Genomic DNA, 13,292 nt, shown 5'->3' with positions numbered 1-13,292 from the left:
GTAAAGACTGGGTTAGGGTGTTTAGGGGACAGGGCTGGAGGTAAAGGCTGAGTTTGGGTTAGGGTGTGTAGGGGACAGGGCTGGGGGTAAAGACTGAGTTTGGGTTAGGGTGTGTAGGGGACAGGGGACAGGGGACAGGGCTGGGGGTAAAGACTGAGTTTGGGTTAGGGTGTGTAGGGGACAGGCCTGGGGGTAAAGACTGAGTTTGGGTTAGGGTGTGTAGGGGACAGGGCTGGGGGTAAAGGCTGAGTTTGGGTTAGGGTGTGCAGGGGACAGGGCTGGGGGTAAAGACTGAGTTTGGGTTAGGGTGTGTAGGGGACAGGGCTGGGGGTAAAGACTGTAAGTATGGGAGGCTGAGTTAAGGCGTCTGCATGCTTCCCAGCCAAAACAATCTGAAGAGTTCTTCCTTAATTTTGATGATTGTAGGGGCTTCCTTCCTCTTGACCAGAACCACTTCCCAAGCCTGAAGTGGGGTTGTTTCGGACGCATACAGTCCACATTCCAAGTTCCCAAACGGCCAAAACATTCAATGAGATCCAGGGATATGGTGCAACAAAAAGGTTTATTCTTATTATATCTCACAAAAAACATATTCTCCGATCAACTTAAAGCATAGATTACTTTACGTGAAAAATACATAATATGACCTGTTTGTTGTCTGGTTAAAAGACTATACCACTCCCGTGTCTAGCTAGGACTCCCCCTCCCCCGAAGGCCCAACTTCCTGTCTTTATCCTGTCACTAACACACTGACCACAGTACAATGAATGGTCAAGAGGAGGAGTTAAAAACTAAGGTACACTTATAACAAAGGAATATAAGTCAATCAGGTCAATTTAAATCATTAAGGTACCTGATATTTTATCATATACATTCATATTTCATATATTTACACACACGTACATGGAGTTCTGTATGTTCTGTCTTTTATACAAATATGTCCACATCGGCTCTAACAACAATATTTAGTGATTTTTAAAAAAAATTGTTTTGGACAGTTTTAAAAATGGGATTAACGATCTCCCTCAAACCCACGACATTCAAAAAATAGCATTTAGACATATTTTTTTTTATTTTTATTTGTTGTATATTTTTGTTAAGAGATGTAGTCTAGTTGTTAACTTGTTGAGTGTAGGGGGCAGTATTTTTGTTTTTGGCTTTAAAACGTACCCATTTTGAAACTGCCTATTTCTCAACCCCAGAAACTAGATATGCATATAATTGTCAGATTAGGATAGAAAACACTCTAAAGTTTCCAAAACTGTACAAATATTGTCTGTGAGTAAAACAGAACTGATATTGCAGGCGAGGAAAATCCAATCAGGAAGTGGCTCTTATTTTGAAACCTCTTTGTTCCTATGCATGCCTATCCTCCATTAAAGCGATATCAACCAGATTCCTTTTTTATTTGGCTTCCCTAAGGTGTCAACAGTCTTTATACATAGTTTCAGGCTTTTATTTTGACAAATGAGCGTGAAGGATCACATTGCGTAAGTGGAGAGGTGGGGGCTCTCAGAGTGAGGTTTGTGCAACTGAGTAAAGCCGCCATTGTTCCTCCCGCTGTTATGGAAAAAGCTACTCACTCGGTTGATATATTATCACATTTTATTTTAAAAACTACCTGAAGATTGATTATAAACGTTTGACATGTTTCTGTGGACATTATAGATATTATTTGGAATATATGTCTGCGTTGTGGTGACCGCTCTTTCCTGTGGATTTCTGAACATAACGCGACAAAGAAACGCCTGTATTTTGGATATAAAAATCATCTTTATGGAACAAAAGGAACATTTGTTGTGTAACTGGGAGTGAAAACATCCGAAGCTTTTCTGATTTTCGTGACCTAGCTACTTAAGAGATTTTATCAAAAGTTTAACATGAATGATTAAATAATCTACTCAGAAACTTAACCATTAGGGATTAGAGGTTATGTAGCATGAACAAGGAGTAATTAAACATAATAAACACCATTCCAACTAGTTTGGAGAGGAATGTGTTGTGTGTGTTTGAAGTAAGCAAAGGGGATCATTAACCTATGTTTGAACCCACTCAGCTATAACTCTGTGGTGATTAAATAAGACAGTGAGAGCCCCTCCAGGTTTTCCGTATCTGGAACTGTCTGCTAAGTAGTAATATACTATGGTGAGACTTCAGGAGATAGTCCAGATATATTGTGTGTCATGTATGTGCGCTAGTAAGTTGGAATGAACTTTTGAACCTGTTTTGTCCTGGTCGAGAGGAGGCGATACATTTTATAACCAATGACGTCATATGTGATATATAAGCTGTTGTACATGGTTCTATGGGCAGCGCGCTCCGAGAATAAATACTATTGACTAATTGTGATAGACTGGTCTCTGTCTATTTCATACAAATAAGGATCTTACAAATTCCTAGAAACAGAAAGAATGATTTTAATCGAATTGGTTAATGAACACATATAGGAATTGTGATATCCCTTTAACAATTGGTCCTTCGAAGCCGGACTTAAATATCTGTCCCTGTCATCCGAAGGAAACAAGCCGAGAACCATGCACGGGCGGGCCGCGGTCCCGTAGAACAAAGTCCTGTCCCCTGAAATTGGGGCTCTATAACAGGCCGGTAAATACCCCAGGTTGACAGGAACGGTGACTAGAGTCCAACCGGCATTGCTTTTTTCCAGTCTACAAGACGACGGTAAATAGTCTTTATTCTCGAATTTGGGGGGAATGATTTAAGTTATCTTTGATTTGATGTTCTAAAAATGTTTAGAATTGATCAATGATAGGAGCTTCATTATTCCAAACAGATAAACAGGGTTTTGTAGGACCAATGTACACAGTTGTAGCAGGTCCGCGATGACCTGAGGTAAGGTGCGCTACCATAAATAAAACTAATCTTAATAACAGAGACCCGTTCGCCAGAGATTAAGCGGGGACACTAAATAGGTGTTGATAGATAGTACGGTCGTGTTGTACAAATAGGACAGCCATTAATTCAAAAAACATACCTAAATAAAGTCCTAACCTAAGTAGTCTATCTGTATATGAGTCTGACTATGAAAAGTAGCGGTAGATATATTAAAATAGGTGAGGATATAAACTAGGCTTGGTGAGAAAGAAAGGTAATTCTATGCGAACAAGATAACTGCACTTCAATACTGAAAGAGATAGTGTCCAAAAAGGAGGAGAGGGAAGCCTAAAGTAGTGAAGGGAGATATTGGTGTACTTTAAAAAACCTCCGAAATAAGAGGTTAACTAGGGATTTAAGACCCCTGGGTAATGGCTTATAGTTGTATAGGTAAAACCTAATATCCGAACGACAATCAACGCTATAGATAAAGTTTCCAGAAAGGAGAAAATCATATAAATCCATACACATAGATTGTAACTAGGTAACGGTAAACAGCACATACATAAATCACATAAATCCATACACATAGATGGTAACGGTAAACAGCACATACATAGATCATATAAATACATACACCTAGATTGTAAAAATATACTGTAGAACATAACTATAGTAATTGGATAGAGGTAGAAAAGAACATAGAAGAAGATGAGACAGAAAAAGGATTGTATATGATTATATATGTAAAAGGAAAAGGGGACCCCCAGGGGGCAGCGATGGTTTTACAGTGGGCTGTACATACAGAGAAAAACGAGAGAGAAAGAGTAAGGAGAATCCTCGCTGGGGAAGAACTTGGACATTTTGAATTAGGACTATTTTCGGAGAATTGTCTTGGTGCCGGAGTTTGCAACGACAGACAATTATAATAATATGGTTGTTGGCGGGGAAACGCTGTCATTCAAGTGGTGATGGTGGTTCAGTGGTAGAATTCTCACCTGCCATGTGGGAGGTCCAGGTTTGGTTCCTGGTAAATGCTCTGACTAAAATCAGAGTTTTTGATTGTAATTAAACAATTTGTATGTTTTGCCTAGAAAGATACGGTCGCTAGTGTTTGTATAAGATATAAATTGAACTTTTTTAATAGATTGTTTAGGTTACATTAAGTGATTAATTCATTCAAAATAATAGCGAAGGGAATTTCGATGGAAGACGGTGTCTGTTGCCTAAATTATCTGCTGGAATAATGTATTGAGAATTGAGTCGTATTTAAATTACTGTATCATTGAGAGACAGTTACGTACCTAAATCTAATGAATTATTTTTGATAAATTGGGTTTGGTTTATCGGACCCTTATTACTGCTGCTGCAACAATGATTTGCAATTCGTTGAAAGTTGCTGCGGCTTGGGCACAGGCTGAGCGCCTGTTGCTGACATCACTCGCAATGCACTTTTGCCGCTAGGCAATGATGTTGTGACTGAGGGTGACAGAGAAAATTGTAGGGGAAATTTAGAGGGGAAATGCGTGCATTATAGCTTTGAGTCACTTTTCAGTGAAGTGACTCAAAGTTCCAAATACTTTTTTAAAAGTAGCTGAATATTGTCAGGGTAGTCTGAAAATATGCTAAAACTAGCAACAAAATTGCTAGGTGGCCATCACTGATTGGTGGCGTTCACTGGGCTATATTTGGCTACAAGAGAGGGAGGTCTGTATAGTTGAATTGTAAAAGTTTGTGATAGTTCCCGGTTATGGATTTTGGTTTGATTGTTCAGGTAACACCAGTGACATTTAACAGGAAGTTAAGGTATACTAACATCATAATCTGTTTTCATTACGGGGAACAATGAAAGGTCCGCAGAGTGGATTGTGGGTTAGTTCATTTTAAAGGGACAGTGCACGCTAATCACAGTTGTGGGTATCTAATGGCAGGGTGTTCCTATCAAGCATTTTGAGGAGACTATTTGAAGAAAGACTGAAATGAGTTACATGAAACATTGATGAAATTTTAAACGAACGATGAGGGAGTACAATAGTATTATCATAACTATTAGGTTTTGTTTGTAGTAAACGTTTGGGTTTAAGGGGATTTCCATGTTTCCCAGAGACAAGAAATCTTAAAGCGCTACACTCACATTTGGAATATTAGGAGTTTTATTTTCTGAGTTTTAATTAAACAAGTGAATTCTTTAGATAAAGGGTTCTTTAATATGTCTAATATGGTATGGACTATGACTGTAAAAGAGTGGGATAACCTTTGACCTCTATCATGGCTTTCCCTTGTGGTCTGATCAGCCTCAGGGGAGGGCCATTTGGATAATGAATTTGTGGTCATTTGTGGTACTGGTTTTAAGGTAAATTAATTATAATGGAGTTTATAGCTCTTGGACATAATTATAGATTGAACCACAGAGGAGAAAGTGGAATTGAGGCAGGACAAATTATGGGGAGCGGGGGAATAAACTCTAGTGAGGAAGAGGTTCAGGATTCTGTTTTTAAACATTGCCTGTGAAGGTTTTGAATTGGCTATTCTTGATTTGGTATTACAACAGAAAAAAAAAATCATATTTATCATCGATAATAAATAGGGGAAGATATGGTACATTGAGGTTTGGACAGGACATATTTTAAGCCAATAGGGCAGGAAAATACATAGAAAAATAGTGATTTTATAAGCAATACAATTATTAATGAAAATAAATCAGTTTCAGTTCTTAGGGATGGTAAATTACTGTAGATGAGGTATCCCACACTATGCAACATATATTAAATTATTGATGAGATTGAGTTCAAGGTTAACCCATGTTATTGTTAGATAAAATACAGTGGACCCCTGAAGGAGAGAGCTTAATAGTACAGAAAGGATTTGGTTAGCATTTGTTTTGGCTTTATTTGACCATTAGAATATTTTTATTTTAAATAGTATTAAAGTTGATAGGGATATATGACATCTGTGGTGATTCAGGATTATGGATAGGTTTGAGATAGATTGATTGATGATATGTAAGGACTTTAAAGATTAAAGCTTCATGCTGAGATGGCCTGAACATAGCAGAACCTCTGTGCATGAGTCTGATTCTCTTAACAGTCTGGAGGGAATGCAAGGAATACAGTGTGGCTTGTATTAAAGAGGCTTGAAAACCTGTTGTGTGTGTGTGGCTGGCTGAGAAATGCGCTGTAGTTTGATTTATTAGACCATGCATATTAATTTTCTTCTTTTGCTACTCAGAAGATGTGATATAACTGGTAGATTTGGATAGAAACACTCTAAAGTTTCCAAAACTGTTAAAATAGTGTCTGATTTAGCAGGCGACATGTCACCATAGACATGGTTTTTCGAAAATCCATGATTTTAGATGAAGCCAAACGGTGGCCTTCCACTAGATGCCAACAGTCTTTAGAAATCGTTTCAGGCTTGTATTCTTATAAATGAGGGAGTAAGACCAGTCTGAACGAGAGGACCCTAACGTGTCACAGAGTTTTTTTCATGCGCATGTGCTTTTCTTGTTTCCCTTTTATATTGACGCCGTTATTGTCCGGGTTGAAATATTATAGATCATTTAGGCTAAAAAAACAACCTGAGGGTTGAATATAAACATCGTTTGACATGATTCCATGAACTTTACAGATACAATTTGGATTTTTTGTCTGATTGTTTGAGCATGTGGATTACATAAAGAGACTTCATCGAACAAAAGGAACATTTACTGACTAAATTAATGTCTTCTGATTGCCACCATATGAAGATCATCAAAGGTAAGGGATTAATTGTATCTCTATTTCTGAGTTTTGTAACACTTCTGCTTGGCTGGTTACTGTTTGTAATAATTTGTCAACTGGGCTATGTTCTGGGCCAGGTATGTTCTGGGCTAGGTATGTTCTGGGCTAGGTATGTTCTGGGCTAGGTATGTTCTGGGCTAGGTATGTTCTGGGCTAGGTATGTTCTGGGCTAGGTATGCTTTCGCAGAAAAGCATTTTATAAATATGACACTGTGGTTGGTTTAACAAGAAGTTAATCTTTAAACCTTTGTAAAATATGTTTTGTTTTCTGAATTTGATATATATATATATATATATAATATAGCATTTCTGTATTTGAATTTGGCGCTCTGCAACCTCACTGGATGTTGGACAGATGGGACGCTAGCATCCCCTAGAGAGGTTTTAACCTGTCTCTAGCGTCCCACGTACCCTGGAGAGGTAAAGATATAATCAGATAGAACAAATGAGAAAATGTTTGTTAACCAAACCTGTATGTCCAATATTTTATGCACTACAGGTGAATTACAGGAGAAGGTGATTTACTCAATCCCTGAGGAGAATAGACGGGAGGGGCCATACCAAGTACTCCTGGTGACAGCCTTCGCGGTGAGAATAGCTGAAAGAGCTACCTGGGTTCATATCACACACTGCAAGAGGAACACTCACAGTGTTAGAGAGGAGAACCGAAACCAATAATACTAGTGTTAACTGATTGTAAAAAGGTTTAGGTTGTTTTGAAATGCAATATGAAAGATTGTATTTTATACCCAATGTCTATAATTTGGCTTTGGTATTTCTGGTTCACTGTCAAATTCCTCCCTAGTCCTCTGGATGGAAGTATTGCTTAGCTTCTGTAACAGTCACAGTCCCCTTTCCAGTCTCTGTTTATCAAATCCACAGTATCTTATTTAAAACCATTACAATCTGGGCACTTACAGACAGTATCCATGTCAGCACCTTAAGACTTTCAAGACTTTACTTTTCAAAAAAGGCATCGGAAACCATATAGTTTTTTGGGTCAATTATCTTTAAATTTAGTCTCAGTTTGACAATTTTCAACAAGTTTCTACTGTGACATTCTGCACAATGCTGTGTCATGTGGTAGCCCCTGGCAACAGTGTTTTACCCTGTTCATCCTCAAACCCAAACCAGTATGTTCTGACCCAGCTGTAGATGTTCAGTATAGCAGCGAATCACTACAATAGGTGGCTTTTCTGCTACTGAATTCAATGTAAATGTTATAGATTTATTTTATCATGTTTTTTATTTTGAGTACAAAATATACAAGTGATGCTAGATCTTATGTTTTACAGGTAGATATTTAAAGTTGCATTTGATTTCAACTGTTTGTTTTTAAGTTAATTGCCTGAATTACCACCTGCCCTGCTTGTTTACAGCTGATCTGTCGTTCTCTATCTAGACAATATTACCATGTCGTCTTAGAAGGTTCCTGGTGATTTGTCATTAACTATTTCTCATTGAGCCCCATTCAGTGAAACAGTTCATTCAGCCTCATTTACTGCTTTAAAAAAAAACATAGCTGATATGGATGACTTGCTTAAACAAATGTGGTTTCTACTGACAATGGAGATGAACAAACTATGGCATAATGGGAAGACAAGTGGATAAGAGACAATCAGTAATTTAGATTAAGACATTAATGAGCGAGCCAGGACGGATGTAGTCAATATATAAAATGGCGCCGATAGAGAGGGCGCAAGTGATTCTAGCCCCGAGGCAACATTCCAGTGTTATTTCTTACATTGTTAGCCAGACATTTTAGTGTGTTATTACATACAGCCGGGAAGAAGAAGGGCGGGGTAGTATGTTTGATGATTAACTACACATGGTGTGATTGTGATGACATAAATTAACTCAAGTCCTTTTGTTCACCCGCCTTAGAATAAATATCTCACAATGAAATGCCGACCGTATTACCTCCCAAGAGAATTATCTCCGGTTATAGTCACAGCCATGTATATTCCCCATTACACCTGTTCAGTATGCATTTGCAGGTGATTAGAGTGCTTGTTAACGTCATTTTTACATGCCTTCATTACACCTGTCCAGTGTGCATTTACAGGGGATATTAATGCTCTAGAGACTCTGAGACCCTGTCTAGTGTCTCGCTCCAGAGACTGGGTGGACCGGGAGGGGAGGGGGGCCCGTAGGTGCCTACCTCCGCCCACGGCACCAGTACATCCAGCCAGCTCCCTACACCAGGGAGATGAGGGCTGAGGTCGACCAAGTGAGGGGGGGCCGTCCCCCAGAGAAAGGCTCTAACCCCCGCCCACAGCAACCAGGGGGCGCCAACACATCCACCCAGCTCCCTTCCCCAGGGATATGGGGGGAGAGTGCCAAAGATCTGAGGCCGACCCAGGGAGGGGGGCCGACCCCGCCCAGAGCCACCAGAGGGCGCCTCTACAACCACCTAGCTCCCTACAGAGGGCCAGAGAAGGATGGGGCCAAGCCAGGGAGAGGGGGGCCAACACACGGAGACGGGAGCCGACCCCCACCGACGGCCACTACATCCAGACAGCTCCCTGCACCAGGGAGATGGGGGAAAGGGCCAGAGAGGCTGGGGCTGACCCTCTTCCCTCGACCCCCTAGGCGGCGCCACTACATCCACCCTGCTCTCTTCACCAGGAAGAGAGTGGGAAGACGGCCAGAGAGGGATGGACAAGCCAAGGGAGGGGGGGCCGACCACCAGAGCGAGGCCCCTGCCTGTGGCCACCAGGGGGTGCTACCAAATTCACCCAGAGAGGGCTGGGGCCGACCCAGGGAGCCGGAGCCGACCCCTGGACAGGAGGTCTGACCCCCGTCGTAGCCACTTCATCCGGCCAGCTCCCTGCACCAAGGAGAAGAGGGGAGAGGGCCCAACGAGGGCCACCAGGGGGCGCCACTAAATTCAGCCAGCTCCCTGCCAGCTCCCTGCACGGGCTGGGGCAACCCAGGGAGCCCACTTCATCCAGCCAGCTCCCTGTTCCAGCTATAGAGAGAAATAGTAATGATTGTTTCGACAGCCTATGGACATCCCATTGCTGCCCATTCGGTCTCATCAATATACCCCAAAATGCACACAGGTACTGTATGACCTAAGACGTGGCCTAAGAAGTGGTGTCATATTCACGTCCTGATTGGTCAAGAAGCTTATTTGACGTATCTTTTTGACAGGCAAAGACCCAAACGGCGTTCCGTAGAACACGGAGTGTCTTTTCCAATGTGAGTCATAGTGGGCGGAACAAGCAAGGAGGTGGGCAGGGCCAGGCATGACCTAGCGAGATGCTATTGGCGTGATCTAGCATTGTTTGAATAAGTAATTTATTACTTCATTCAATAGTATGTCTATAAAGACATTATCATTTGATGGAGGTGGTACAATTATTAGTAATTATTTCCTCCAGTCAACAGTTATCTGAGCTGAACCAATCATCAACTGGTCTATTGACTATTTGATACATTACAAATGAATTAGTCTGAAAAACAGAACGACATCACTCATGTTCCCTGATTCAATCCTCTCTCCTCCAGACTCTCTCATACTTACCAAGCTCACCAGCTGATGCCTCCCTCTTCAGCTTGTCCTCCTGGGTCTCATGTTGTAAATACAGTGATCCTGAGACTATGGTGTAAAACAGAGAGGTGAGTTCTGTGTGGCTACATCACTATATACAGAACAAACAGGACCAATCAGATTTCTCCTGTCACTCAAGCCTCCCTCATGTAGGGACTGTGGGCACCAATGAGATCTGGTTAACTTCATAAATAATGTTGTTTTGTTATTGGTCTTTCTCTGATCAAATGATTATTGTCATTGTTTGTGATAACCAGCATTGGGCTCTATGGTAGATACAGGATATTGTGTCAGGAGGCAGGGTTCTATGGAATATACATTCAGTAGGATGTGAAGAACATCTATACATCTTTATCTTTAGACACACTGCTGTTCACAAGGCCTGTAGTTTTTATAGTATCAGATTAACACTCTGGTCTGTTCTTTGTCTTGTGTTATTGGTTGTCAATAAACAAAACAGACAAATAAGTAATTACTCACGTTTTTCTGATCATCCATTATCCAAGATGGAGAGTCATGAATAATGATCATGTAAAACAGAATGCATTAGTTATTATTGTTCATTGAATTTCTGTCTCATTACATCATTTAATGAAATACCATACATCATATTGATATGACTGTTCATCACATTCATTACTAATGTACATCTAGGGAAAGGGATGTAAGCAGTGCTACTATTGGAACAGTCTAAACATCACAGAATGATTCATACTAGGACATCAAACTGAATTCAAGCTGATTCTATTTTCATTTTGGAGTGTGAAATGTCGACCTCTATGGCAGATATATTGTGGGAGGAATATGTGAAATATTGACCTCTATGGCAGATATATTGTGGGAGGACTTTGTGAAAGGGAAAGGAAAGGGGGATACCTAGTCAGTTGTCCAACTGAATGTATTCAACTGAAATGTGTCTTCAGCATTTAACTCAACCACTCTGAAATGTTGACCTCCATGGCAGATACAGTGGGGAGAACAAGTATTTGATACACTGCCGAATTTGCAGGTTTTCCGACTTACAAAGCATGTAGAGGTCTGTAAATCCAGAAAATCACATTGTATGATTTTTAAGTAATTCATTTGCATTTTATTGCATGACATAAGTATTTGATCACCACCAACCAGTAAGAATTCCGGCTCTCACAGACCTGTTAGTTTTTCTTTAAGAAGCCCTCCTGTTCTCCACTCATTACCTGTTTTAACTGCACCTGTTTGAACTCGTTACCTGTATAAAAGACACCTGTCCACACACTCAATCAAACAGACTCCAACCTCTCCACAAAGGCCAAGACCATAGAGCTGTTTAAGGACTTCAGGGATAAAATTGTAGACCTGCACAAGGCTGGGATGGACTACCGAACAATAGGCAAGCAGCTTAGTGAGAAGGCAACAACTGTTGGCGCAATTATTAGAAAATGGAAGAAGTTCAAGATGACGGTCAATCACCCTCGGTCTGGGGCTCCATGCAAGATCTCACCTCGTGGGGCATCAATGATCATGAGGAAGGTGAGGGATCAGCCCAGAACTACACGGCAGGACCTGGTCAATGACCTGAAGAAAGCTGGGACCACAGTCTCAAAGAAAACCATTAGTAACACACTACGCCGTCATGGATTAAAATCCTGCAGCGCACGCAAGGTCCCCCTGCTCAAGCCAGCGCATGTCCAGGCCCGTCTGAAGTTTGCCAATGACCATCTGGATGATCCAGAGGAGGAATGGGAGTAGGTCATGTGGTCTGATGAGACAAAAATAGAGTTTTTGGTCTAAACTCCACTCGCCGTGTTTGGAGGAAGAAGAAGGACAACCCCAAGAACACCAACCCAACCGTGAAGCATGGAGGTGGAAACATCACTCTTTGGGGATGCTTCTCTGCAAAGGGGACAGAACGGCTGCACCGTATTGAGGGGAGGATGGATGTGGCCATGTATCGCGAGATCTTGGCCAACAACCTCCTTCCCTCTGTAAAAGCATTGAAGATGGGTCGTGGCTGGGTCTTCCAGCATGACAATGACCCGAAACACACAGCCAGGGCAACTAAGGAGTGGCTCCGTAAGAAGCATCTCAAGGTCCTGGAGTGGCCTAACCAGTCTCCAGACCTGAACCCAATAGAAAATCTTTGGAGGGATCTGAAAGTCCGTATTGCCCAATGACAGCCCCGAAACCTGAAGGATCTGGAGAATGTCTGTATGGAGGAGTGGGCCAAAATCCTTGCTGCAGTGTGTGCAAACCTGGTCAAGAACTACAGGAAACGTATGATCTCTGTAATTGCAAACAAAGGTTTCTGTACCAAATATTAAGTTCTGCTTTTCTGATGTATCAAATACTTATGTCATGCAATAAAATGCAAATTAATTACTTAAAAAACATTAAATGTGATTTTCTGGGTTTTTGTTTAGATTCCGTCTCTCACAGTTGAAGTGTACCTATGATAAAAAATGACAGACCTCTAAGTGCACTGTAAGTAGGAAAACCTGTCAAATTGGCAGTGTGTCAAATACTTGTTCTCCCCACTGTATATTGTGGGAGGGATATGGTATGAACATTCTGGATAATTTGAAGAACATCTATACATCTTAATCCAACCTACCTTGACAACATTTGGGGAGAGTTTTGATAAATGTAAAGAAACTGATTTCATTTGTAGCCTTGAAGAAGACCCACTGCTGTTCACAAGGCCTGTAGTTTTTATAGTATCAGATTAACACTCTGGTCTGTTCTTTGTCTTGTGTTATTGGTTGTCAATAAACAAAACAGACAAATAATTACTCACCTAATCCTGATCATCCATTATCCAAGATGGCGAATCATGAATAATGATCATGTAAAACAGAATGCATTAGTTATTATTGTTCATTGAATTTCTGTCTCATTACACAATTTAATGAAATACCATACATCATATTGGAATGGCAGTTCATCACACTCATTCCTAATGTACATCTAGGGAAAGGGATGTAATCAGCACTACTATGTGAGCAGTCTCAGAATGACTGAATGCTTCATAATAAGACATCAAGCTAAATTCAAGCTGATTCTATTTTAATTTTGGTGTGTGAAATGTTGACCTCTATGGCAGATATATTGTGGGAGATTTATGATATGACACTTCTGGATAATTTGAA

The sequence above is a fragment of the Oncorhynchus clarkii genome, chromosome 6 (assembly GCF_045791955.1).
Source record: "Oncorhynchus clarkii lewisi isolate Uvic-CL-2024 chromosome 6, UVic_Ocla_1.0, whole genome shotgun sequence".
Classification (NCBI taxonomy): Eukaryota; Metazoa; Chordata; class Actinopteri; order Salmoniformes; family Salmonidae; genus Oncorhynchus; species Oncorhynchus clarkii.
This window is presented reverse-complemented; position numbering follows the sequence as displayed.